The sequence below is a fragment of the Panulirus ornatus genome, chromosome 1 (genome assembly GCF_036320965.1).
Source record: "Panulirus ornatus isolate Po-2019 chromosome 1, ASM3632096v1, whole genome shotgun sequence".
Lineage (NCBI taxonomy): Eukaryota > Metazoa > Arthropoda > Malacostraca > Decapoda > Palinuridae > Panulirus > Panulirus ornatus.
In genome coordinates, this window is record NC_092224.1 from 3,820,815 (window position 1) to 3,847,492 (window position 26,678).

Sequence of the window (26,678 nt, forward strand, 5' to 3'; positions counted from 1 at the left end):
TAAGAGAACATTTGTCACATGTGTCGGGAGGACTTTTTTCATAGCTTGCATCAGGAGAGTATGTAAATATGCATCGTCAGAACAGCATGTGTCAAAACATGCGAGAAGAGAACATCTTTCATAAAATGCGTCAGAATATACATCACTATATGCGTCACGAAGTATCTGTCACAGCAAGCGACAAGAGAAAATTTGTCACAGCATTCGTTAACAGAGCATTTGTCGCAGCGTATGTGCCACAGTATACATCAGAAAACTTGTCACAACATGCACCACGAGAGCATCTGTCAAAACAAGCGTCAGGAGAGAATCTCTCAGTTTCCTTCAGGATAGCATGTGCCACAACATGAGCTAGGAGAGCATGTGTCACAACATGCGTCAGGAGAGACTTTGTCACAACAAATGTCAGGAGAGCATGTGTCACAGCATTCATTGTCACAGCATGCTTCAGAGGAATATGTGTCACAGGATGTGTCATTAGAAAATGTGCTATAGCATCCGTCTAGGACCATGTGTCACAACATGCGTCAGGAGAGTATGTGTCGGTAGAGGAAGTATCACAGCATGTGTTTGGAAAGTACCAGTCACAAAATATGTCAGGGAAGCATGTGTCAAAATATGTTAGGAAAGCATGTGTTATAACATACATTAGGAAAACTTGTGTCACAACATGCATCAGGAGAGTCAGTCTCACAACATGCGTCAGGGATGCATGTGTCACAGCACGATTCAGGAAAGCATGTGTCGCAGCATGTGTCAAGAGGGCGTTTCTAACAACTTACTTAATATGGGCATGTTTCAGAGCATGCGTCAGGAGAACAGGTTTCACTACATGCGTCGGGAAGGTCATGCGTCAAAATCTGTGCCATCGGAGCATTTGTCACAAGACGCGTCAGAAGAGATCTGTCACAACATGCGTCAGGAGAACGTGTCTAAATGTATAATAGGAAAGCATGTGTCAGGACATACGTCGAGAGATCTGTCAAAACATACCTTATGTGAGCATGTGTCACATCATGCGTCAGGAAACTGTGTCAGGGCATGCGCCAGGAGAGCATGTGTTACAGCAATCCTCAAGGAACATGTGTCACGGTATGATCCACGAGACCATGTGTTGCGCAATGCGTCAAAAGGACATGTTTCACAAAATGCATCTTGAGATCATAAGTCACAGCTTTAGTTAGAGAGCATGTAAAAGAACGTGCTTCAGGAGAACATGTGGCACAGGATGTGTTGTTAGAACATGTGTCACAGCATCCGTCAAGGACCATGTTTCACAGCATCCGTCAAGGATCATGTGTCACAACGTACGTCAGGAGAGTGACACCACATGTGTCGGTAATGTCACATGTTTGTCACAAAATATGTCAGGGAAGCATGTGTCAAAATATATGTCAGAAAAGTATATGTCACAACATAAGTTTGTAGAACATGTGCCACATCATGCATCAGGAGAGCATGTATTACAGCACGATTCACGAAAGAATGTGTCGCAGCATGCGTCAAGAGAGCATTTCCCAAAACATTCTTCATGAGTGCATGAGTCACAGCATGCGTTAGGAGAGCAAGTAATATAGCATAGAGTATGTGTCATTGCATACGTCAGGGAGCACGTTTGAAAATCATGAGTCAAAAGAGCATGTTTCACAGCATGCGATAAAAGGGCATGCGTCAAAACGTGTGTCACGGATCATGTGTCACAAAACGCGTCAGAAGAGTATCTGTCACAACGTGCATCAGGAGAACGTGCCTAAACATACATGAGGAGAGTATGTGTCAGAACATGCGTCAGAAAAGCTTTGTTACAGAATTCGTCAAGGGAAGGTGTCACAGCATGATTTATGAGAGCATGTGTTACGCCGTGCGTCAAAAGGACATGTGTCACTACATGCGTCTTGAGATCATGAGTCAGGAGCTTGAGTCAGGAGAGCATGCAAAATAACATGCATCAGGAGAGTATATGTCATAACATTATTCAAGAAAGTATGTGTCAAAAACTGTTTAAGTAGATCATGTGCCACAATATGCCTTTGGAGGGCATGCGTGACATCATGCGTCAGGAGAGCATTAGTCAAAGCATGCCTCAGGAGAGCATGTCATTGCATATATCATTAGAACATGTATCAGAATATGCTTTAGGAGAGCATGTGTCACAACATGCTTAAGGAGATCATCTGTTACAATATTCGATAGAAGAGAATATATCACAGCAAACATCTGGAGAGCATGAGTCACGACAAGTGTCAGGAGAGAATGTGTCAAAGACTGGATCTGGAGACAGTGTTAAAATATACGTCAGGAAAGCGAGTGTTGCAACAAGCGTCCCGGAAGCAAGTGTCAAAACATGCATCAGGAGAGTAAGTGTTCTAACATGCGTCAGGAGCACATGCATATGTCAGAACATGTGTTAGTAGAGCATGAGTCAAAACGTGTGTGACAAGAATAGTAGTAACATATATCAGGAGAGCATGTGTCATATCATGCATTCAGAGAGCATTTGTCACAGCCTGTATCAAGAGAACATGCATTGGAACATGTTTCGGAAAAGCATGTGTCACATCAAGCGTCGAGAGAACATGTGCCACAACATGCATTATAAGAGTATGTATCACAACATGCGTCAGGAGAGAATATGTTACAACATATGTCAGGAGAGAATCTGTCCCACCAATCGTCAAGAGAGCATGTGTCACAGTATGTATCAGAGGAGCATGTGTCTCAACATGCGAGCAGGGGTCAAAACGTGCGTTAGAAGAGCAAGTTTCCTGACGTGCGTCAGGAGAGTATGTTTCACAACTTGCGTCAGGAGGGCATGTGTCAAAACGTGCTTCAAGAAAGCTTGCATACACAACATGTCTTAGATCATTTGTCCCAGCTTATATCATTAGAACATGTATCAGAATATGTTTTAGGAGAGCATGTGTCACAACATGCTTAAGGAGATCATCTGTTACAATATTCGATAGAAGAGAATATATCACAGCAAACATCAGGAAAGCATGAGTCACGACAAGTGTCAGGAGAGAATATGTCAAAAACTGGATCTGGAGACAATGTTAGAATATACGTCAGGAAAGCGAGTGTTGCAACAAGCGTCGCGGGAGCAAGTGTCAAAACGTGCATCAGGATAGTAAGTGTTCCAAAATGCGTCAGGAGCACATATGTCATAACTTGCGTCAAGAGAATATGTGTCAAATCATACGTCAAGAAAGCTTGCGTACACAATATGTGCTCAGGGATCATTTGCCACAGCGTATACCATTAGAACATGTATCAGAACATGCGTCAGGAGAACATGTGTCACAGCATGTGCCACAACATGCGCCATGAGAGCATCACTCGCAGCTTGCGTCAGGAGAGCATATATCACAATATGCGTCAGAAGAGCATAAGTCAGAATATGCCTGAAGAGTGTATGCATCACCCCACAACATGCGTGTTGAGATCATGAGTCGCAGCTTGCCTCAAGAGAGTATGTAGCAAAACCTGCATCGGGAAAGTATATATCATAGCATGCGTCAGAAGAACATGTGTGAAAACATGTTTCAGGAGAGCATCTGGAACAACATGCGTCTGGAAGGCAGGCGTCATGTCACGCATCAGGAGAGCATTAGTCAGAGTATGCGTCAAGAGAGCGTGTGTCTCACTGTTCGTCAAGAAACATGCCATTGCATGCGCCCGGAGAGCATGTGTCACAGCATGTGCTACTAGAGCCCTTGTCACAGCATATGTCAGGGGAACATGTATCGGAACACGCATCAGGAGTGCATGTGTCATAACCTGTGTTAGGAGAGCATATGTCACATCATATGTCAGGAGAGAATCTGTCACAGTAAGCACCAGGAAAGCATGTCAAGACATGTGCCAAGAGAGCATGCGTAACAACATGCATCAGGAGAGAATCTGTCACAACATATGTCTGGATAGCATGTGTTACAACATGTGTCAGGGGAGCATTTTTCACAGTATGCGGCAGGAGAACATGTGACACAGTATGCATCAAGAGAGTATATGTCACAGCATGCTTCAGGAGAGCAAATGTCACAAGATGTGCCATTGGAACATATGTCACGAAATGTGCCATTAGAACATATGTCACAGCATCCATCAGGGAGCATGTGTCACAACATGCGTCAGGAAAGCATGTGTCAGGGCCTGCGTCACGAGAGCATGTGTTGCAGTATTCGTCAGTGGATTTCAGAAGAATGTGTCACAGCATGATTCACGACAGCATGTGTTGCTCCATGCGTCGAAAGGGCATGTATCTAAAAAATACGTCAGGAGAGCATGTGTGAAACATGTCATGAGAGCATGTGTCACACCATGCGTTAAGAGAGCATATATCACGGCATACGTCAGGAGAACATGTATTGGAACATGACGCAAAGGTGCACGTGTCACAGCATGCATCAGGAGAGCATGAATCACAGCATTCTTCAGGAAGCAAGTATCACGTTATGCATCAGGAGAGTGTGTATCAGAGCACGGTTCAAAAGATCATCTGTCACAGAATGCGTCAAGAGAGCATGTGTTACAACATGAGTCATGAGAGCATGAATCATATCATGCGCCAGGAGAGTATGTATGATAGGATGCGTCAGGAGAGCATGAGTCACAAAAAGAGCCAGGATGGCTTGCGTCATGTCATGGGTCAGTAGAGCAAAACACAAAAGCCGAAAGGGAGCACCATACGTCAGCAAATCATATATCACAGGATATGTCAGTAGAAAATGTATCACAACATACTTTAGGAGAGCATGAGTTACAACATTCTTCAGGACAGTATGTCTCACAGCAAGCATCAGAGGAGTATGTCTTAACTTACGTCAGGAGTGCATATGTCACAACAAGAATCAGGATTCGTGTGTCAAACTGTCCATCAGGAGAGCATGTGTCAAACTATGCGTCATGATACAGCGTGTCACGACTTGCGTTAAGAGAGCATTTGTCACAGCACATATCAGAACATTTTGTAACAATATGCGTCGTAGAGCAATTGTCACAACATTCGTCAGGAGAGAATCTGTTGCAACATGCATCAGGAGAGCATGTGTCACGACTTGTGTCAGGCAAGCATGTGTGTCAACACACATCAGGAGAGAATTTGTCAAAACATATGTCAGAAAAGCATTTGTTACAGTATGCGTCACGTTAGCATGTGTCATAACATGCGTCAGGAGAACATATGTCACTGCATTTGTCATGAGAATATGTGTCACAGCATACGTCAGGAGAGCATATGTCGCAGCATTCTTATGTTGTATGTGTCACAGCATGCGTTATAAGAGCATGTCACGGTTGCGCTCAGAGAGCACGTGTTACAGCAGTCACAAAATACGTAAGGAGAGTGTGTGTCAGAGAATGCATTAGGAGAGCATGTGTCACAACATTCATCAAAAGTGCATGTGGCACAACATGGATTTGGAAAGTATTTGTTACGAAATGTGTCAAGAAAGCAGGTGTTAAAAACATTCGTCAAGAGAGCTTGTGCCACAACATGCGTCAGTAGAGAATGTGTCATGTGTCACAGCTTGCGTCAGAAGAATATGAATCACAGCATCCGTCAGGGGAACATGTGTCATAGTATGCGTCAAGAGAGCATGTATCACATGTTTTGGAAGAGTATCTGTTACAGAATGTCAAAAGAGCAGGTGTCAATGGAGACGTTTCCCCATCTTTTCCTGCAAGTTTCCCTCAAAATTATTCTCTTTGATATTTGCGGTAAAGAGAAAACGTTTTCTGTGTAATAGGATGGCTAACTATTACAAATTATATTTTCCTCTAATTTTGATCTTTAAATCAAGCTGTTAGGGCTACCTGTATGCTGCGCGCAGGGGTCTTGGGGATTGTGCAGTTTGTCGGTATTTTTACGCTTTTTTTCAGCTTTTTGGTCGTTTCCAGCATTTCGAGAATGCATGTATTCCAGAAGAAAGTCCGGAAGTTTACTGTTGCGGCTCGCTGTCTGATGTGTGACTCTAACGGAGAGGCGGTGGAGGAAGGTCCGACGACCTTGAAAAAGGAGGGGACGAAGAGCTTTCTTTGCATTCAGTATTATGTAGGATTGCCTGAATCAATTTCTAATACTTTACTGTTCCTGTAAAACATAACACTTAAAAGTTAAGGGCACAAATTTCACAAAATTTTGATGTAAGAAATTCAAAAATTATTGCTGGGAAAGTTATGAACCTATTTTCATGTTGTTTTCACTTGTCAGAAGATCAATAATAAGAGCACCGCTCTCGCTGTTTCCTTCTTCATGTTCCCTGAGTCGATGACAATGAGGGAAGATGTGAGAAGTCTAAGGTCATAGAAATGTTTCTAAAAGAAATTTCTCAAAAATATTCTGCTTGCAGTATAGTAATTTCCATGCATTTGAGAGTTTACAAAGTCTTGTTTTAAAGGCCTGTATGCAAGTAAGTAACATGCGATCTACATTAAGATACATATTCTAACCAAAAGTTGGGCCATTTTGTGGAAACATTTCTGTTTTTTATTTCTTTTACAAAAGCACTATTCATGATGTATACGAGAATTTCACAACGTTACAACTTTATACCACAAAGAAGGTAATTTTCACCAGTTAGTACCTTAGATTTATAGGAAACGAGAAACTCAAATCATGCATATGGAGAGCATGTGCCACAGCATGCGTCACGAGAGAATGTGTCACAACATACGTCAAGACAGCATATTACAACATGCGTCAGGGGAGCATATTTAACAACATGCGTCAGGAGAACATGTGTCAAAGCATTTTTCAGGAAAGCAGGTGTCACAGCACGTGTCAGAACATGTGTCACAGCATACGTCAGAAGAGCATGTCACAACATGCGTCAGGAGAGCATTTGTCAAAGCATTTTTCAGGACAGCATTTGTCACAGCATGTGTCAGAACGTGTCACAACATACTTCAGAATAGCGTGTGTCACAACATGCGTCAGGAGAGCAAGTGCAACAACATGCAATAGAGCATCTGTCAAAAACTTTATCAGTAGAGCATGTGTCAAAACATCCGTCAAGAGAGTATGTGTCACATCATATGTCAGGAGAGGATGTCATAACGTGCGTCAGGAGAGCATATATCACAACATGCATCAAGAGAGCATTTGTCACAGCATATGTCGGAAGAACATACATCAAAACATGCGTCTTGGGAGCATGTGTCACAACATTCATCACGAGACCATCTGCCACAGCAAGCGGCAGGACACAATCTTTCACAGCAAGCTTCAGGAAAACATATTCCAAAAATGCGTCGGGAGAACGTGTCACAACATCCGTCAGGAGAGTATATGTCACAACATATGTCAAGAGTGCATATGTTACAACATGCGTTAGGAAAGCATGCTTGAAGCCATGCGACAGGAAAGCATGCTTCAAACCATGCGTCAGGAGAGCAAGCTTAATGACATGCGCTAAGAGAACATTTGTCACTCCATATATCAAGAGAACATGTGTCAGAACATGCTTCAGGAAAGCATATGTCACAACATGCATCAGGAGAGCATTTCTCACAACCCTCGTCAGGAGAAAATCTGTCACAGCAAGCGGCAGGAGAGCATGTGTTACGACATGTGTCTGGAGAGCATGTGTCAAAACATGCATCAGGAGAGAATTTGTCAAAACACACGTAAGAAAAGCATGTGTGACATGTATTGCGGGAGCATGTGTCACAGCATGCGTTAGGGGAGAATATGTCACATTTTTCAGGAGAGCAAGTGTCACACTATGCGTCAGCAAAGCAAGTGACACAGCATGATTCAGGAGAGCATGTGCCACAGCATGCGTTGATATAGCATGTGTCACAACATGCGTCATAAGAACATGAGTCACACCAGTCGTCATAAGAGCATGGGTTACACCAGACGTCTGGAGAGCATGAAACACAACACGCTTGAAAAGAGTATGTGTCATACCTCGCGTCAGGAGAGCATGTCAGAAAAACATATACCATAGCTTCAGTTAGGACAACATGAGTCACAACATGCGTCAGGAAGCTATCATCAGGAGAGCATGTGTCAGAGGATGCGTCACGAGAGCATGTGTCATAGTAAACGTCACGGGAACATGTGTCATAGCATGCGTCAGGATAGTGTGTCATAGTAAACGTCAGGGGAACATGTGTCATAGCATGCATCAGGAGAGTATGTGCCAAACTATGCATTAATAGAGCATGTGTCAAGACGTGCATGAAAGAGCATGTGTCGTAACATGCGTCAGTAGACCATATGTCAACAAATGCCTCAAGAGAGCATCTATCAAACCATTCGTCAAGAGAGTATTTGTCACAACATGCGCTGAGAGAATTTTCACAGCATATGTCAAGAGAACATGCATCAAAACATGCTTCAAGAAAGTATGGGTCACAACATGAGTTAGGAGAGCATATGTTACAACATTCGTCAGGAAAGAATGTGTCATGGCATGCTTCCGGAGAGCAACAAGAGCCAGGGGGGCTTGCGTCACATCATGCGTCAGGAGAGCATATAACACAACATGCCTAAGGGGAGCATGACAGCATGCGTCAGGAAAGCACATACCACAACATATGTCAGTAGAGAATATGTCACAACATACCTTAGGAGAGCATGTATCTCAACATCAGGAGAGTATGTGCCATAACTTGTGTCAGGAGTGAATATGTCACAACAGGCAACAGGAGAGCAAGTGTCAAACCATCCGGATGGAGAACACGTGTCAATCCTTGCGCTGGGAGAGAATGTGTGACAATATGCGTTAAGAGTGCATTTGCCACAGCACAGGTCAGGTAGACATGTACCAAAATATGCTTCAGGATAGCATTTTGTAACAACATCCGCTGGAAAGCACCTGTCAACACATCCGTCAGGAGAGAATCTGTCACAGCATACGTTAGGAGAGCATGTGTCAACTTGTGTCAGGAGAATATATGTCTCAATATGCATCAGTAGCGAATCTGTCGAAGAAATACGTCAGAAAAGCATGTGTTCAAATATGCGTCACGGTAGCACGTCATATAACCCATCAGGAAAGCATGTGTCACAGCATTTGTCAGGAGAGCATATGTCAGATCATATGTCAGGAGAGCATATATCAGAGCATTCTTCAGGAGTATGTGTCACAGCACACGTCAGGAGAGCATGTGTCGCAGCATGTGCATGCAGAGCATGTTCCATAGCATGCGTCAGGTAAAAATTGATCACATGATGCATCAAGACAGCATGTTTCGCATTAGGCGTCAGGGGACATGTGTCACAGCATTCTTCTGGAGAGCACATTTCATGGTATGTGTTAGGAGAGCGTGTGTCACAGCATAATTCACAGCAAGCGCCGAGAGAGCATGTGTAAAAATATGCTTCATAAGAGCACGAGTCACAGTATGCGTCAGGAGAGCATCTTTCATAGCATGCGACAGGAGAGCAGGTGTAGAAGAGCATGTGTCACACAGCGTGCGTCAGTAGAGAATGTTAAAACTTGCTCCAGAAGGGCATACGTTACACCATGCGTCTGGAGAGCATTGGTCAGAGCATGCATCAGAAGAGCATGTGTCACAACATGCATCAGGGAGCATATGGCACAGCATGCGTCAGATCATGCGTCACAACATGCATCAGGCAATCATATGTCACAACATGTCAGGAGCGCATGTGTCAAAACATACGTAAGGAGAGCATGTGTCTCAACAGTCATCAAGAGAACTTGTGTAACGCAATGTACATCAGGAGTGTATGTGTCAAAATATTTGTCAGTAGAGCATGTGTTATAACTTGCGTCAGGAGTGCATGTGTCAGAACATGCGTCAGGATACCAAGTATCAAACCTTGCGTCAGGGGAGCATATGTTGAATCATGTTAAACCATGTTAAAGCATGTGTCACAATATGCATTAAGAGACCATTTCTCAAAGCAAATGTCAGAAGAACGTGAACCAGAGCATGCTTGAGGAGAGCATTTTGAAACAACATGCGTTCTGACAGAAAAGCATTTACCACAACATTCGTCTGGAGAGAATTTGTTACAGCATGCGTCAGGAAAGCATTATCACGATCTGTTTCACGAGAGATTGTTCCACAACATGCTTCAGGAGAGAATCTGTCAAAGCATATGCCAGGGAAGAGTTTATTAGAACATGCGTCACTGGAGCATGTATCACAGCGTACGTCGGGCGGGCATGTGTCACAGCATTTATCAGGAGAGTACGTTTCACAGCATCCAGCAGGAGAGTATGTCTCATAGCACTGTGCACGAGTATGGGTCACAGCATGCGTCAAGAGAGCATGTGTCACAGTTTGCGTCATGAGAGTATGTAACACAATTTACGTTAAAAGAACGTGTCACAGCATGCGTCAGGAGTGCATGTGTTACACCATGAGTCAGGAGAGGATGTGTTAGAATATGCGTTAAGATTGCATATGTCACATCATATGTCAGGAGACCATGCATCACAACTTGCGTCATGATAGCAGGTGTCACAACATGCGTCACGAGATCATCTGTCACAGCAAGCTACAGTCGAGTATCTGTCACAGCATGGTTCAGGAGAGCATGTGGTAAAACATGCATTAGAAGTGCATGTGTCACAAATTGCGTCAGGAGAGAATATGTCAAGATATAAGTCAGAAAATGTGTTACAACATGCATAATGGGAGCATGTGTCAAAGCATGCTTCAGGAGAGCATGTTTCAGCATGCATCCAGAGAGCATGTGCCACAGCATGCTTCAAGAAAAAATCTGTCACAGCATTCATTAGGAGAGCCTGTGTCATAACATGCGTCAGAAGAGCATGTGTCACAGCATGTGTCTGGAGAGTATCTGTTACAAAATGTGTCAAGAGAGCAGGTGTCAAAACATGTTTCAGGAGAGCATGTGCCACAACACGCGTCAGGAGAGAGTATGTCACAACATATGTTGCAGCATGCAACAGGAGAGCATGTGTCAAACCATGTGTCAGGAGAGCACGTGTCACAGCATGTACTAATAGAGTATTTGTCACAGCATATGTCAAGAGAACATGTATCAGAACATGCTAGAAGACAGCATATGACATAACCTTCGTCAGCAGAGTATCTGTCAAACCATACGTCAGGAGAAAAACTGTCACAGCAAGCGTCAGGTGAGCAAGCGTCACGGCATTTTTCACGAGAGCATAAGTCAAGACATGCAACAGCAGAGAAGCTGTCAAAACATACGTCAGAAAGCTTGTGTGACAACATGCGTCACGAGAGCATGTGTCACAGCATGCGTCAGGAGAGCATGTGTCACATCATTCTTCATGAGAGTAAGCGTCACGGTATGCATCAGGAAAGCGTGTGTTAGCCTGCGTCAAGAGAGCAGGTACATGCATCATGAGAGCATGTGTCGCAAGCAGGAGTCAGGAGAGCATGTAACACAGCTTGCCTCAGGAGGATATGTGTCATAGGATGCGCCAGGAAAGCATGTGTCACAAAATGCGTCAGAAGAGCATGTGTCACAGCATGTGTCAGGAAAACATGTCACAACATCCGTCAGGAGAGTACGCATCAAAGCATGCGTCAGGAGAGTATATGTCAGAACATGAGTCAGGAGAGCATTTGTCACAGTATGAGTCGGGGAACATGTGCCATAGCATGCCTCAGTGTCAGAACATGCATAAGTAGAAAAGCGTGTGTCAGAAGAGTATATGTCGTAACATGTGTGACAACCTCCGTCAGGAGATTTTGCTTTGTGCCGGTTACCCTATGCTCATCCTGTGAGCGGCAGCGCAAAAGCATTAGAAGGGTTTTGAGGTTCTAAATGACAATCTAAAGTTGTTTTCAATATCACCTTTACTGTGTGCAAGTTTGGCTAAAGCATCAGCTTTGTCATGCTCACGGAGGCTTATAATACGAGAGGGAATCCATAACAATTTGATATGAATCCCTTGAGCAATAATGTCTGAGTATTTGTGTCTGGCTTCAAGAGCCCAGCAAGATACATTTTGATATCAGGGTGTTAAGGGCAAGTAGTGAAGATAAAGAATCAGAGATAATCAAACTGTCTGTGGCAGTGATTTCTACCTGTTCAAGAATGATAAGTATGGCGGACAATTCAATTTGTAGAGTAAATGCCCAGTTGTTTATTCTAACATTTTTCTGTATTACCATTGGGCTGGATCACAATGGCAGCACTGCCTGCCCTCCCAGTGGCAGGCAGAGTTGTGAGAACCGTCAGTATAGATGCACTGGGCTATGTTATTGTCAGTTTCTGTATATGTTCTTGAGAACTGGTTTGGCTGAGTTTTGAAGGAGGAGATTATAAGTAACTAGATTCTTGGGTGCATAAGTAGGTGTGGTAACGTCAAGGAGAGTTATCTGCCAGGGAAGCAGGAAATGCTGCTACTTCCTAGCTTTATACGAATCATGTACACCAAACATTGTCATGTGGTTGGCTGTTACTTGGATCCATTTAGATTGTGCCATGGCATGTATGGCTTAACAATTCTCTAGAGACAACACTATCTGGATCACCAAGCAAGCGTTTCAGTCCTATCATTAGACTGATTTCAAGTACTCTGTCTTCAATGCTTCAAGAGAGCAAGTGTCATGGTATGTCAGGAAATCATGTGTCACAGCATGATTCAGGAGTATGTGTCATAGCACGTTTCTGAGGAGCATGTGTCAAACCATGCGTCAGGAGAGCATGTGTCATAACATGCGTTAACAGAGCATTTGTCACAGCATATATCAAGAGAACATGTATCAGAACATGCTTCAGGAAAGCCTGTGTACAACATGCGTCAGGAGAGCATTTGTCACATGTGTAAGGAGAGTATGCGTTACATGTGTCAGATCATGCGTCACAACATGCACCAGAAGAGAATATGTCAAAACATATGCCAGGAAAGCATGTGTTAGAACATGCGTCACGGGAGCATGTGTCACAGCATGCGTCAGGAGAGCATGTGTCAGAGAATTCATGAGAGCAAGAGTCACGGTATGCGTCAGGAGACTGTGTGTAACAGCGCGATTCAGTAGACCATATGTCACAACATGCGTAAGGACAGTATGTGTCACAGTATGCGTCAGGGGAACATGTGTCACAGCATTCTTCATGTGAGCAAGTGTCAGGGTATGTGGCGGAGAGCATGTGTCACAGCATGATTCAGGAAAATATGTGTCATAGCATGCGTCAGGGGTGCATGTATCACAGCATACTTCAGAAGAGCACATGTCACAGCATGCGTCAGGAGAGCATTTATCAGGGCTTGCATCAGGTGAACATGTGTCACAACATGCCTCAGCGAAGCAAGTGTCACAGCAAGCGTCAGAAAAGCATGTCACAACATGACTCAGAGAAGCAAGTGTCACGGCAAGCGTTAGAAGAGCATGTGTCACAACATGCGTAGGGAAGTGAAAATATTGTATTAGGAGAGAATGTGTTACAACATGTGTTAAGAGAGTATTTTTCACAGCATGCGTCAGGGGAACATGTACCAGAACATGCTTTAGGAGAGGATTTTGTAGCGATTTCCGTCGGAGAGCATATGTCACAACATTCTTCAGGAGAAAATCTGTTACAACGTGCGTCAGGAGAGCATGTGTCAAACCTTTATCAAGAGAGCATGTGTCACAATATGCGTTAAAAGAGAATTGGTCACAACATAAGTCAGGAGAACATGAACCAGAACATACATCAAGCGAGAATTTTGTCACAACATGCGTCAGGAGAGCATCTGTCACAAAATTCGTCAGTAGAGAATCTGTTACAGCAAACATCACGAGACCATGGTGCATGACTTGTTTCAGGAGAGCATGTGTCACGACAGGCATTGGGAGAGAATATGTCAAAAACAGACGTCAGGAAAGCATGTGTTACAACATGCGTTATGGGAGCATTTGTCGTAGCATGCGTCATGGAAGCATATCACAGCATTTGTCAGGAGAACATATCTCAAAGCATGCTTCAGGAGAGCATGAGTCAGCATTCTTCAAAAGTATGTGACACAGCATGCATCGGGAGAGTATGTGTCATGGTATGCGCCAGGAGAACATGTTTTACACCATTCATCAGGATTACATGTGTCACAGCATGCGTCAAGAAAGTATGCGTCACAATATGCGTCATAATAACATGAGTCCCAGCATTCATCAGATCATGTGTCACAGCAAGCGTCAGGAGAAAATGTGTCACAACATGCGTCAGTAGAGCATGTGTCACAGGATGCGTCCAGAGAGCCTATGTCACAACATCCATCAGATCATGTCACAACATATGTGAAGAGAACATTTGGTACAACAATCGTCGGGAAAGCATGTCAAAGCTTACATCATAAGAGTAACACAACCTATATTACAAGAGCATATGTCACAGTATGCGGAGGAGGGTGGATGTGCTGGAAATGAGATGTTTTAGGAAAATATGTGGTGTGAGGTGGTTTGATCGAGTAATGATAGGGTAAGAGAGATGTGTGGTAATAAAAAGAGTGTGGTTGAGAGAGCAGATGATGGTGTTTTGAAATGGTATGATCACATGGAGAGAATGAGCGAGGAAAGATTGACCAAGAGGATATATGTGTCAGAGGTGGAAGGAACGAGAAGTGGGAGACCAAATTGGAGGTGGAAAGATGGAGTGAAAAAGATTTTGGGTGATCGGGGCCTGACCATGCAGGATGGTGAAAGGCGTGCAAGGAATAGAGTGAATTGGAACGATGTGGTATACCGGGGTCGACGTGCTGTCAATGGATTGAACCAGGGCATGTGAAGCGTCTGGGGTAAACCATGGAAAGTTCTGTTAGGCCTGGATGAGGAAAGGGAGCTGTGGTTTCGGTGCATTATTACATGACGGCTAGAGACTGAGTGTGAGCGAATGTGGCCTTTATTGTCCTTTCCTAGTGCTACCTCGCACACATGAGGGGGGAGGGGGTTGTTATTTCATGTGTGGTGGGGTGGCGATGGGAATGAATAAAGGCAGACAGTATGAATTATGTACATGTGTATATATGTATATGTCTGTTTGTGTATATATATGTATACGTTGAGATGTATAGGTATGTATATTTGCGTGTGTGGACATGTATGTACATACAAGTGTATGTGGGTGGGTTTGGCCATTCTTTCGTCTGTTTCCTTGCGCTACCTCGCTAACGCGGGATACAGCGACAAAGCGAAATAAATATATATATATATATATATATATATATATATATATATATATATATATATATATATATATATATATATATATATATTTATCATACTTTGTCGCTGTCTCCTGCGTCAGCGAGGTAGCGGAAGGAAACAGACGAATGAATGGCCCAACCGACCCACATACACATGTATATACATACACGTCCACATGCAGCATATATACATACCTATACATCTCAACGTATACATACATATACACACACAGACATATACATATATACACATGTCCATAATTCATACTGTCTGCCCTTATTCATTTCCATCGCCACTCCTATCTGGGAGTGGATTTGGCAGCGGAAGGAACCATGGAAGCGGAAGTGAATCATAGGGTGGGGGAGGGGTCAAAAGTTCAGAGAGCGTTGAAAAATGTATGGAAGTCGAGAACATTTTCTTGGAAAGCAAAAATAGGTATGTTTGAGGGAATGGTGGTTCCAACAATGTTATATGGTTGCGAGCCGTGGGCTATAGATAGAGTAGTGCGGAGGAGGGTGTATGTGATGGAAATGAGATGTTTGAGGACAATATGTGGTGTGAGATGGTTTGATAGAGTAAGTAATGAAAGGGTAAGAGAGATGTGTGGTTCAGAGAGCAGAAGAGGGTGTTTTGAAATGGTTTGGTAACATGGAGAAAATGAGTGAGGAAAGATTGACAAAGAGGATATATGTGGCGGAGTTGGAGGGAACGAGGAGAAGTGGGAGACCAAATTAGAGGTGGAAAGATGGAGTGAAAAAGATTTTTAGTGATCGGGGCCTGAGCATGCAGGAGGGTGAAAGGCGTGCAAGGAATAGAGTGAATTGGAACGATGTGGTATACCGGGGTCGATATGCTGTCAATGGATTGAACCAGGGCATGTGAAGCGTCTGGGGTAAACCATGGAAAGTTCTGTGGGGCCTGGATGTGGAGAGGGAGCTGTGGTTTCGGTGCATTATTACATGACAGCTAGAGACTGAGTGTGAACGAATGTGCCCTTTGTTGTCTTTTCCTAGCGCTATCTCGCGCACATGAGGGGGGAGGGGGTTGTTATTTCATGTGTGGCGGGGTGGCGATGGGAATGAATAAAGGCAGATAGTATGAATTATGTACTAGTGTATATATGTATATGTCTGTGTGTGTATATATGTATACGTTGAGATGTATAGGTATGTATATTTGCGTGTGTGGACATGTATGTATATACATGTGTATGTGGGTGGGTTTGGCCATATATATATATATATATATATATATATATATATATATATATATATATATATATATATATATATATATATATTTCTAAAAAGGGATACAATAGAATGGGGCTAGCGCGGAGTGCTCATCCTCCTTGAAGGCTCGGGTTGGGATATCTAAATGTGTGTGGATGTAATCAAGGTGAGAAGAACGGAGAGATAATTAGTATGTTTGAGGATAAATACCTGGGTGTTCTGGCACGGAATGATACGAGGCTCATGTGTAAAGGGAAAGAGTGGTTTGGGAAAGTCCCTGGAGTAAAGTCAGGGGTTTTTGAGTGGACAGATGCTAAAGAAGAAGTAGCCATACTCCTAAAGCAGGAGTTGTGGGAGTATGTGATATAGTGTAAGAAAGTAAATTCTAGACATATGTCGTTAAATTGAAAGTGGATGGAGAGACAAGGGTGATTGTTAGTGCCTATGCACCTGGTCAAATAAGAAGAAAGATTATGAGAGGCAAGTTTTTGGGGAGCAGTTAAATGAGTATATTAGCAGCTTTGATGAACAAGACTGGGCTATAGTGAGGGATGATTTGAATGCAAAAGTGAGTAATGTGGAAGTTGAGGGTATAATTGGCGTACATGGGATGTTCAGTGTTGTGAATGGAAATGGTGAAGAGCTTGTAGATTTGTGTGCTGAAAAAGAGACATACATAAGTATACGTATCCGAGTAGGCGAGATGGTCAAAGGGCATTGTTTTGATAGTCGTATAAAAGAGAGATCTATGGATGTTGATGTGCAGAGAGGGACATCTCGAGGGATGTTTGATCTCAATCTTTTGGATTCGAAGCTGAAGATTTGTGGAGGCTTTCAGAAAAGAAGAAAGAATGTTGGGGAGAAGAGAGTGGTGAGAGTAAGTGAGCTTGGAAAGGAGACTTGTGTGAGTAAGTATTAGGAGATACCTAGTGTAGAATTAGAAAAGGTGAGAGCAAACAACGTGAGGGGATTGGTTGAGAAATGGGATGCATTTAGGGAGTTAGTGATGGCTTGTGCAAAAGATGCATATGAAAAACAGAAGAATGAGTCAAGCGGGGAGTTCTCATCCTCCTAGAAGGCTCATATTCGGATGTCTGAATGTGTGTGAATGTAACTAAGATTAGAAGAAAGGAGAGATAGGTAGTATGTTTGAGGAAAGGCTCCTGGATGCTCTGACTCTGAGAGAAACGAAGCTCAAGGGTAAACAGGAAGAGTGGTTTGTAAAAAGTCTTCGGAGTATCGTCAGGGGTTGATGAGAAGACAAGAGCTAAGGAAGGATTAGCATTACCCCTGAAGCAGGAGTTATGGGAGTATATGATAGAATGTAAAAAAGGAAATTCTAGATTATATGGGTAAAATTGAAAGTGGATGGAGAGAGTTGGGTGATTAGTGGTGCCTATGCACCTGGAGCAGCTGTGTGAGTGTGTTAGCAGCTTTAATGCACGAGACCCGGTTATAGTGATGGATGATCTAAATTCGAAGGTGAATAATGTGGCAGTTGAGGGTATGATTGGTGTATATGCGATGTTCAGTGTTGTAAATGGAAATGATTACGAGCCTGTGAATTTGTAAGCCGAAAAAGACTTGTGATTGGGAATACCTGGTTTAAAAAGAGAGATATACAAAAGTATACGTATGTGTGTAGAAGAGATAGTCAAGGGGAATTATATGATTTCGTCTTAATTGATAGGCGTGTAAAAAGGAAACTTGGTCTCCCACTTCTTCTCGTTCCCTTCACCTGTGACACATATATCCTCTTTGTCAATCTTTCCTCACTCATTCTCTCTATGTGATCAAACCATTTCTCTTCTGCTCTCTCAACCACACTCTTTTTATTACCACACATCTCTCTTACTCTTCCATTACTTACTCGATCAAACCACCTCACACCACATATTGTCCTCAAACATCTCATTTCCAACACGTCCACCCTCTTCCTCACAACTCTATTTATCTCCCACGCCTTGCAACCGTATAACATTGTTGGAAACACTGTTCCTTCAAACATACCCATTTTTGCTTTCCAAGATAATGTTCTCGCCTTCCACACATTTTTCAATTCTCCCAGACCTTTCGCCCCTCCCCCACCCTGTGACTTACTTCCGCTTCCATGGTTCCATCCCCTGCCAAATACATTCCCAGTAAATTAAAACACTTTACTTCCTCCAGTTTATCTCCATTCAAACTTACCTCCAAATAGACTTGTCCCTCAACCCTATTGTACCTAATAACCTTGCTCTTATTCATATTTACTCACAAGATTCTTCTTTCACACACATAACCAAACACAGTCAATACCTTCAGCAGTTTCTCACCCGAATCAGCCACCGGCACTGTATCATCAGCGAACAACAACTGACTCACTTCCCAAGCTCTCTCATCCACAACAGACTGCATGCTTGCCCCTCTCTCCAAAACTCTGGCATTCACCTCCCTAACAACACCATCCATAAACAAATTAAACAACCATGGAGACATCACGCACTACTGCCGCAAAACGATATTCACTGAGAACCAATCGCTTTCCTCTCTTCCTACTCGTACACTTGCCTTACATTCTCGATAAAAACTTTTCACTGCTTCTAACAACTTGCCTCCCACACCATATATTATTAATACCTTACACAGAGCATCTCTATCAACGCTATCATATGCCTTCTCCAGATCCATACAGGCTACATAAAAATCCATTTGCTTTTCTAAGTGTTTCTCACATACACTCTTCAAAGCAAACACCTGAACCACACATCCTCTACCACTTCTGAAACCGACTGCTCTTCCCCAATCTGATGCTCTGTACAAGCTTTCACCCTCTCAATCAATACCCTCCCATATAATCTACCAGGAATACTCAACAAACTTATACCTCTGTAATTGGAGCACTCACCTTTATCCCCTTTGCCTTTGTGCAATGGCACTATGCAAGCATTCTGCCAATCCTCAGGCACCTCACCATGAGTCATACATACATTAAATATCCTTTCCAACCAGTCAACAAAACAGTCACCCCCTTTGTTAAGAAATTCCACTGCAGTACCATCCAAACCTGCTGCCTTGCCGGCTTTCATCTTTCGCATATCTTTTACTACCTCCTCTCTGTTTACCAAATCATTTTCTCTAACCCTGTCACTTTGCTCACCACTTCGACCAAATCACCCTATATCTGCCACTCTATCATCTACCGCATTCAACACACCTTCAAAATACTCGCTCCACCTCCTTCTCACGTCACCACTATTTGTTATCACCTCCCATTAGCCCCCTTCACCAATGTTCCCATTTGTTCTCCTGTCTTACGCACTGTATTTACCTACTTCCAAAACATCTTTTTATTCTCCCTGAGATTTAATGATACTCTCTTACCCCAACTTTCATTTGCCCTCTTTTTCACCTCCTGCACCTTTCTCTTGGCCTCCTGCCTCTTTCTTTTATACATCTCCCAGTCATTTGAAGCTGAGAGTAAATGTGAATAAGAGCAAGGTTATTACATACAGTATGGTTGAGAGAAAAGTCAATTGGGAGGTAAGTTTCAATGTGGAGAAACTAGAGGAAGTGAAGTGTTTTAGATATCTGGGAGTGAATTTGGTAGCGGATGGAACTATAGAAGCGGAAGTGAGTCACAGGGTGGGGGAGGGGGCGAAGGTTTTGGGAGCGTTCAGAAATGTGTGGAAGGCGAGAACAATATCTCGGAAAGCAAAAATGGGTATGTTTGAAGGAATAGTGGTTCTAACAATGTTATATGGTTCCGATGCGTGGGACATAGAGTTGTGCGGAGGAGGGTGGATGTGTTGGAAGAGAAATGTTTGACAACAGTATATCGTGTGAGGTGCTTAGATCGAGTAAGTAATGAAAGGGTAAGAGAGATGTGTAGTAAGAGAGGTTGAGAGAGAAGAAGATGGTGTTTTGAATGGACTGAATGAGTGAGGAAAGACTGACAAACAGGATATATGTGTCAGAGATGGAGGGAACGAGGATAAGTGGGAGACCTTATTGGAGGTGGAACGATGGAGTGAAAAAGATTTTGTGAGGTCGCGGCCTGAACAAGCAGGAGAGTGAAAGGCGTGCAAGAAATAGAATGAATTGGAACGAAGTGGTATACCGGGGTCGACGTGCTGTCAATGGATTGAACCAGGGCATGTTAAGCGTCAGGAGTAAACCATGGAAAGTTTTGTGGGGCCTGGATATGGAAAGGGAGCTGTGGTTTCGGTGCATTATACATGACAGCGAGAGACCGAGTGTGAACGAATGTGGCCTTTGTTGTCTTTTAATTCTCCCTTTTAATAATAATTTCACTTTGCTTCTCATGTTGCTTCAATCCTTTAATGTAAACGTTGCCTTTAGCAACAACAATACTATAAAGAATATCTTAATCAGGAATTCATCAGAAAATTCTCTTGGATGCATCTATAAAGTGCTTTGTAGAAAATGTGATAAATTTTATGTTGGTCAGACTGGTAAGGATCTTTCTGTTAGACTTAAGCAACATAAATATAGTATAAGAACGGGACAAGAATCAAATGCCATGTTTAATCACGTTAAAAACTACGATCATTGTATTGACTGGAGTAACTCCATCTCAGTTATTAACTCTAACTCTATTACCAAGAGAAATATCATTGAATCTACTATTATCAAATACAAAAAGAATAATAATCTTAATATTAGTGATGGTCTATACAAATTAGATAACTTTATTGTTGATAAAATTTGCAAAACGATTAGTTTATGAACGCTCGTTGTATGTTTTGGACAATCACATGTTTACCAAATGGCGTCCTAGCTTCGTCTCTTCGATGTATATCAACTGACTGTTATATTTCTCTCTTGTGTCTCCCCTGATGATGTGATTATTGCACAAAAGTGCACTTGGGAACTTTTCGCGTTTCATTTTCCCCGTGGACTCATAGGAATATCTTGATCACGCGGAAAATTGTGATCCTTTCCAACATGGATTCCACATGGCTCTTCTATTACTTCTCTACAAGCTGTCCTGGACTTTCTCCTTTCGTTACTGCTTTCTCCAAATCGCTAAACAAGGCTCACCAACTGAAGTTACGATTTGAATTCCTTGGGAAATGCCTTGATGAACAATTGATACCAAGATCTGTCGTACCTCAACGTTTGTTGCAGCTGTCTGGTCGACCATTTGACCAATTTCAAAATATTATTTTAAAGAAAAACATTGAATTAAAGAAACTTGAAATGGAGGAGGCTTTTCGCATTTCAAGAGAGAAGAAACGTGCCTTTCAAATGGCAATACCGACACACTGGAAGAACCGGATGTTGGACTATTGCTATGATGAATTATGGAAAGAACGCAATAGGCTATAAGTGTCACTAAATCGTAAGTTGGACCATCTTATTGAAAACAGCGATTGGACCAAGAATACAATCCCATCTTTTGTGGTAAACCTGTCTAATAAACAACTAGATAAAGATTCCTTGTGTGCATTAGGCTATGGTTTAAGTGTTGTGTGTTCTAACAGAGAATCCAGCTGTGTTGATGTCACAGTCTTTTTGTAATTTAGAAAGATACAGTAATTTAAGTAATGATGATATTAATATCTGTAAGGGTTTAGTGTATGCCAGTTTGTCAAAACCAGTGGAAGCTAAATGCCCTAAAATATTCATTACAGCTATTAACACCTTAAAAAAAGACAAGGATATACATATTACTAAAGCAGAAAAGGCTAACACTATTGTGATTTTAGACAAAAGTAACTATTTATCTAAAATGAATGATCGTCTACATGATGACACAGCAATATTGTAAACTTAGTAAAAATCCCTTAGAAGCAGTTAATTCTCATTTCAATAAAGAATTGAAGTTGTTGTTGAAAGGTAACATTTCTCTTATCAAAAGTTTGTCATCTTTGTCCCCTTCATTGCTACATATGTATGGACTTATCAAAACACATAAACAGAATTTTCCAGCAAGACCTATAGTGAGTTCAGTAGGCTCCATCACCTATGAATTTTCAAAATGGTTAGTTTCTTTATTAAGCCCTTTAGTAGGTAAGGTATCAAATTCTAATATCATGAACAATGTAGATTTAGTCAACAAGCTAAACAATATCAATATTAATTTTGATTTCAAACTAGTTACCTGTGATGTTTCCTCACTTTTCACTAAAGTTCCACTTGATGACCTTTTAGAATATTTATTTGATGTCTTCGATGATATTCATTTACCTGTTTCAAGGTCTAATTTCATTGAACTGATAAAATTGTGTATAAAAGACTGTGTATTTCTATTTAATGGAGATTATTATGCTCAAAAATGTGGTATAGCAATGGGTAACCCTCTTTCATCTGTACTAAGTAATCTTTATATGGAATTTTTTGAGGCAAAATTACTAAAGGATATCTTACCTTCTAATTCAATTTGGTTTAGGTATGTAGATGATGTTCTTTGTGTTTGGCCAACAAATGAAAATTTACAAATATTTCTCCCCTTACCTAACAATATAGCACCTTCCATCAAATTTACTGTAGAAAATAAAAATAATGGTATGTTACCATTTTTAGATTGCATGATCCATAGACAAGCAAACAAGTTTAAGTTTAGCATATACAGAAAACCCACCAATGTATACTCAGATATCCATTATTACTCATCTCAACATGACAGAGTTAGATTATCATCATTACAATCTATGTTCCTTACGGCATTACGTTTTTGCAGTCCAAAGTTTATTGATGATGAGTTTGAGAAAATATATTCTATTGATCTAAGTTAAAGTACCCTAGATCTTTCATTGATAAATCATTTAAGTTAGCAAAGAAATCATTTTATAGAGTTGAGCCCAAACATCCATTGACACCAAGAATCTTTAAGTTCTCCCTTTTAATAATAATTTCACTTTGCTTCCCATGTTGTTTCAATCCTTTAATTTAAATGTTGCCTTTAGCAGCAATAATACTATAAAGAATATCTTAATCAGGAATTCATCAGAAAATTCTCTTGGATGCATCTATAAAGTGCCTTGTGGAAACTGTGCGTAAATCTTATGTTGGTCAGACTGGTAAGGATCTTTCTGTTAGACTTAAGCAACATAAATATAGTATAAGAACGGGACAAGAATCAAATGCCATGTTTAATCACGTTAAAAACTACGATAATTGTATTGACTGGAGTAACTCCATCTCAGTTATTAACTCTAACTCTATTACCAAGAGAAATATCATTGAATCTTCTATTATCAAATACACAAAGAATTATAATCTTAATATTAGTGATGGTCTATACAAATTAGATAACTTTATTGTTGATAAAATTTGCAAAATGATTAGTTTATGAACGCTCGTTGTATGTTTTGGACAATCACATGTTTACCAAATGGCGTCCTAGCTTCGTCTCCTCGATGTATATCAACTGACTGTTATATTTCTCTCTTGTGTCTCCCCTGATGATGTGATTATTACACAAAAGTGCACTTGGGAACTTTTCGCGTTTCATTTTCCCCATGGACTCATAGGAATATCTTGATCACGCGGAAAATTGTGATCCTTTCCAACATGGATTCCACACGGCTCTTCTATTACTTCTCTACAAGCTGTCCTGAACTTTCTCCTTTCGTTACTGCTTTCTCCAAATCGCTAAACAAGGCTCACCAACTGAAGTTACGATTTGAATTCTTTAGGAAATGCGTTGATGAACAAGTGATGCAGAGATCTGTCCTACCTCAACGTTTGTTGCAGCTGTCTGGTCGACCATTTGACCAATTTCAAAATATTATTTTAAAGAAAAACATTGAATTAAAGAAACTTGAAATGGAGGAGGCTTTTCGCATTCCAAGAGAGAAGAAACGTGCCTTTCAAATGGCAATACCGACACACTGGAAGAACCGGAATTTTGGACTATTGCTATGATGAATTAAGGAAAGAACGCAATAGGCTACAAGTGCCACTAAATTTCAAGCTTGACCATCTTATTGAAAACAGCGATTGGACTAAGAACACAAACACATCTTTTGTGGTAAACCTGTCTAATAAACAACTAGATAAAGATTCCTTGTGTGCATTAGGCTATGGTTTAAGTGTTGTGTGCTCTAACAGAGAATCCAGCTGTGTTGATGTCACAAAGTTTTTTTGTAATTTAGAAAGATACAATAATTCAAGTAATGATGATATTGATATATGTAAGGGTTTAGTGTATGCCAGTTTGTCAAAAGCAGGGAAAGCTAATTGCCCTAAGAGATTCATAACAGCTATTAACTCCTTAAAAAAAGACAAGGATATACATATTACTAAAGCACATAAGGCTAACATTGTTGTGATTTTAGCCAAAAGTAACTATTTATCTAAAATGAATGATCGTCTACATGATGACACAACATATTCTAAACTTAGTAAAAATCCCTTAGAAGCAGTTAATTCTCATTTCAATAAAGAATTGAAGTTGTTGTTGAAACGGTAACATTTATCAAAAGTTTGTCATCTTTGTCCCCTTTATTGCCATGTATGTATGGACTTATCAAAACACATAAACAGAATTTTCCAGCAAGACCTATAGTGAGTTCAGTAGGCTCAATTACATATAAATTGTCAAAATGGTTAGTTTCTTTATTAATATCTTTGGGTAAGGTATCAAATTCTAATATCATGAACAATGTAGATTTAGTCAACAAGCTAAACAATATCAATATTAATTTTGATTTCAAACTAGTTACCTGTGATGTTTCCTCACTTTTCACTAAAGTTCCACTTGATGACCTTTTAGAATATTTATTTGATGTCTTCGATGATATTCATTTACCTGTTTCAAGGTCTAATAATTGAACTGAAAAAATTGTGCATAAAAGACTGTGTATTTCAATTTAATGGAGATTATTATACTCAAAAATGTGGTATAGCAATGGGTAACCCTCTTTCGTCTGTACTAAGTAATCTTTATATGAATTTTTTTGAAGCAAAATTACTAAAGGATATCTTACCTTCTAATTCTATTTGGTTTATATATGTAAATGATGTTCTTTGTGTTTGGCCAACAAATGAAAATTTACAAATATTTCTCCCCTTACCTAACAATATAGTACCTTCCATCAAATTTACTGTAAAAAAAAAAATGATTGTATGTTACCATTTTTAGATTGCATGATCCATAGACAAGCAAACAAGTTTAAGTTTAGCATATGCAGAAAACCGACCAATGTATGCTTATATATCCATTATTACTCATCTCAACATGACAGAGTTAAAATATCAATTCAATCTATGTTCCTTATGGCATTATGTGTTTGAGTCCAAAGTTTCTTGATGATGAGTTTGAGAAGATGTATTCTATTGATATATGTTAAAGTACCCTAGATCTTTCATTGATATATCCTTTAAGTTAGCAAATAAATCATCTTATAGAGTTGAGCCCAAAACTCCCAATGACACCAAGAGTCTTTTAGTTCTCCCTTTTAATAATAATTTTACTTTGCTTCCCAGGTTGCTTCAATCCTTTAATGTAAATGTTGTCTTTAGCAACAATAATACTATAAAGAATATCTTAATCAGGAATTCACCAGAAAATTCTCTTGGATGCATCTATAAAGTGCCTTGTGGAAACTGTGACAAATCTTATGTTGGTCAGACTGGTAAGGATCTTTCTGTTAGACTTAAAAACATAAATATAGTATAAGAACGGAACAAGAATCAAATGCCTTGTTTAATCACGTTAAAAACTATGATCATTGTATTTACTGGAGTAACGCCATCTCAGTTACTAACTCTAACTCTATTACCAAGAGAAATACCATTGAATCTTCTATTACTGAATACACAAAGAATTATAATCTTAATATTAGTGATGGTCTATACAAATCAGATAACTTTATTGTAGATAAAATTTGTAAAATCATACGTTTATGAACGCTCGTTGTATGTTTTGGAAAATCATATGTTTACCAAATGGCGTACTAGCTTTGTCTCATCGATGTATATCAACTGACTGTTATATTTCTCTCTTGTGTCTCCCCTGATTATGTGATTATTACACGAAAGTGCACTTAAAAGCTTTTCGTGTTTCATTTTCCCCGTGGACTCAGAGGAATATCTTGATCACGCGCAAAACTGTGATCCTTTGGCAGTGGCAGATATAGGGCATTTTGGTCGAGGTGGTGTGCAAAGTGAGAGGGTTTGGGAAAATGATTTGGTAAACAGAGAAGAGGTAGTAAAAGCTTTGCGGAAGATGAAAGCCGGAAAGGCAGTAGGTTTGGATGGTATTGCAGTGAAATTTATTAAAAAAGGGGGTGACTGTATTGTTGACTGGTTGGTAAGGTTATTTAATGTATGTATGATTCATGGTGAGGTGCCAGAGGATTGGCGGAATGCTTGCATAGTGCC